The following is a 3,763-nucleotide window of genomic DNA, read 5'->3' as shown; positions in this document are numbered from 1 at the left end:
AGCAGAGTGGCGCAGCGGAAGCGTGCTGGGCCCATAACCCAGAGGTCGATGGATCGAAACCATCCTCTGCTATAGGTTTTTAGCCCCCAGTGACTGGAAAAAAAATGGTAAATAATCCCTCCCATTTTTAAGAAAAGGAGAAAAGGAAACTGCAGAGCTGGTGAGCTTTTCATATCTTTGCCTAGGAAAGTCACGGAGTAGAGCCATCTGAAAGAGATGTTAAGGCAAGTGATAAAGGATGAGATGAGAAGGTGACCTGAAACAGCCAACACAACTTCAGCTAGGGGAGACCATGCCTGATCCAATCTGGTGGCTTTTTAAGATGGAATACACCCCCAGTGGACAAATGAAAGGCAACTGAAGTCATCTATTTGGACTTTTGCAAGGTCTTTGACATGGTTCTACATCACATCTTTTTGTCTAAATTGAAGATAAATAGATTTTAAGGATGTACTTTATTTGATGGATAAGGAATTTGGTTCACAAACGAGAAGAATGGGAGCAGCTGATCAACTATATTCAAATTCATATTTCTCTTCATGTTCTTAATTTGGTAACAAGGCATAAATGAACCAAAGCTTGTATTGGAAGGTCTGACTCAGTGGCAAGGTAATTTATCTAAGGCTATGACAATGATCCTGACAAAACAGGAATGACTGTAAAATCCTCCTGATTACAGTCCTGTGAACTCAACACCATGCAGCCTTGAGACTAAACGAATATGTACACAGGGAATTCATGTTTGAAAAGACAGTTTGTACAATGCAATCATTCCATTTTGGGCTTGCTTTCTTTTTCTTTCTTTCTTTCTTTCTTTCTTTCTTTCTTTCTTTCTTTCTTTCTTTCTTTCTTTCTTTCTTTCTTTCTTTCTTTCTCTCTCTCTCTCTCTCTCTCTCTCTTTCTTTCTCTCTCTTTCTCTCTCTTTCTCTCTTTCTTTCTCTCTCTCTCACTCTCTCACTCTCTCACTCTCTTTCTTCCCTCCCCCTCCCCGTTAACAGTTTTATCTTGAAAAAGAATTATTACTTGAGAGAACCAGCCACTTCTATCCTTAAGCAGAAAAAAAATATTGCCATGTTGTTCCATTTCTGTGTTATTCTGGTAATGCATTTTAGTGACTGTGTGCGTTTCTGATTATTCAGAATCACTTCACAGAGTGATTGAATTTACATTTTATCTAGACACCAGTCTTACCCAGAATGATCTTTTCCATTTCAGTGCTAGTTTGAAAATCCATTATTTGGTGTTCATCAGATGCAAGTTTTCATTTACAGCAAGATTGCTGTGGTAGAAGAAATATAGACAAACTCAATGACTTCACTAAGTATGAATTTTCTTGTAATACAGAATAAGCCTTTTTAGTTTTCCTGAGCACTGAGCTTGGAAAATATGGGCCCAATCCTAAAAATGTTGTTTACTTTCAGAGAGCAGTTTAGCATACACCTCCCACCTGCACTCTGCCTCTGCCCTATGTGCCCCCAGCTCTGGCTTTCAGAATGGCCAATATTGGTTTCCTCAAAAAACAAAAAACAAAAAAACAAAACAAAAAAAAACTTTACATAGTGGACAGAGAGGATTGGCCAGCACTGATCACAATCAGGTCATTCAACTACAGTTCAAGGGTTAAGGCTGTTTCAAATATGAAATTATTTCCCTATAAGAAAGTTTATCATTAGTCACTTCCAGTGGCCACGGAATAGAAACATACTGTTTTTGTACTGTTACATCACCTAGTTCAATTCAGGCAAAGTCACTGTTATCTCTCTTGGGAGACCCAGATATTCATTATGACCTGGTGCCTTCCTCTTGCTCAGAATTTGTACAGTAATGCTTTGCTCCAGATCAGGGGTCCTGCATTGCTCCCAGGCTGTGGAGACCTGCAGTCATGGTGAACTTAGAACCCAGACATGGAACTGAAATTTTGCACTCTCCTCAGGAAACTTACATTTTTTCCAGTAACATTACGTATTTGACTGAATCACGTTTTTTTGAATTAAGCTTTGGAAGGAAATGTTAATCATTCATATTACACAGCAATATGGATCAGTAACAAACTGTACAGCACTTCAGCTCCTTTTGAAACCACACTGATGTTGTTATTAGGAATTTTAATGATAAACTGAAGTGGAAGGAGAGGAGAATTTGGTGCTGATAACATAGGAAAGAGGATAAGTAGAAAAGGTGTAACATGGAGAAAAAAGAGAAATGCAGGGATTAAAATATTCAGAAATAGAAGTTAATAATACAGATTTTTTTTTTTTTTTTTAATAGCAATTTGCTAAGCAAAGAATTCACATAGATAACATTTACTGTATATAGATTACTATCTGAGATCTCTGTGCCAGCTTCCTGCTAGCATCAGCAGGATGACTTATGTGGACTTCAGGGAATACGAGAAGAGCACAAATGGCTGGGCCATTGTTTAATGCTGTCCTTGCTTCATGTTGGTCTAGGATGGAAACTAGAGGAGAAAAATTAAAGCACAACTATAGAAGTGAGCAGTGATAAACTGGTCTAATCTGACCTGTGCTCCTAATGCAAACAGTTTCTTAACTGTAATGGAAATAAAATAAAAATACAGTTCAAATTGTGCAAAACCCAGAGAAGGTCTCGGCATCACTTACTTTCCCCCCTGGAAGGTGCAGGCATGAAGCAGTGTTCTACAGCATTTCACTGCAATGTTCTCTTCAGGTGTAATCTGTTAGTGAAATGCTTAAACAAATAGTTACAAGAAAATGAGTTCTTAGGGCAGCTCCAGTGTCAGCCACATGTGAGAGATAAGGTTAGCAATTGCTCTCCTTTTTTAAATAAAGACACTCTGCAGCTCAGATATGGACTTAAATTGCGAGAGCTTCAGCACAAGCCATGAGTACTTACATTTATAAGTGCAATATTTTGAAATGCTTATTTTTAATAATAATAAATTTCATTATTATTATTATTATTATTTTCTTTTGCTAAGAGTCTTATTTATACTTCTAGTCATTGTGCTTTTCCTGGTCATGGACACTTGTGGACAGGGACTAAAAACTATTGCTCTCTTTCCAGATAGGTCAGTCCCTTCAGTCCATTCTTGACAATAACAGCACAGAAGAGTGCAGCCTTAAAACAAAATTTTCCGTAGTGTGTCATGTTGCTGCTGAAATTTAATGATATTCAGGACTAGGAGAAAAGAGCAGCTGCCCTCCAGGTGGTGTTCCATGAATGCTCCCCAGAACCCAGCAGGAAGCTGTATAAGTTCAATTCAGTGAAGCGAATTCAATCATTTGCCCCTTTGTAAATGGAGCATAAGCAAAAAGGAAAAAAAAAAAAAAAAAAAAAAAAAAAAAGGAAAAAGAAAAAGAAAAAAGGCCTTTGAAAGCTCTTAACACAACAACATGAACCTACAAACTCACAAACAAACATTTTTGTTTTGTTTTGCTGCCATCATTTAAATTTCAGATGAACTTAATAGAATCTCACTAGCAGCAGCAATTTCACATTAGGAAATTATGAAAGAAGTACAAGAAATTCCCATAAATATCCAAGTCAATAATTAGTGATTAATAGAATGCTACGAGGTTAAGAAGTTCTGTTAGTAATGTCTTTTTATAAACATTAAACAAATATTCCAAGGAATTAATTTTTCGTGACAAACCTAATTAACATAGCATTAATAGATTAAGTATGCACACAAGTGTGGATTTTCAGTTCAGGTTATCATTATTCTATTCTAGACCTTACCTACAAATTGGAAGTACAGTAGTAAATCTCTTGAGCCATAGCT

General features: G+C 36.9%; 1 non-coding gene across 1 annotated transcript; it reads left to right on the top strand.

Moving 5' to 3' along the window:
• TRNAM-CAU (transfer RNA methionine (anticodon CAU)) lies at positions 1-72 on the top strand. The gene has a single exon. It is a non-coding gene; the product is annotated as a tRNA-Met (tRNA).
• The last annotated feature ends 3,691 nt before the right edge of the window (positions 73-3,763 follow it).

Source organism: Phasianus colchicus, chromosome 2 (genome assembly GCF_987193195.1).
Source record: "Phasianus colchicus chromosome 2, bPhaCol1.hap1.1, whole genome shotgun sequence".
Lineage (NCBI taxonomy): Eukaryota > Metazoa > Chordata > Aves > Galliformes > Phasianidae > Phasianus > Phasianus colchicus.
Note: the sequence above shows the minus strand (reverse complement) of the source record. Positions and strands in the feature narration are given on the sequence as shown.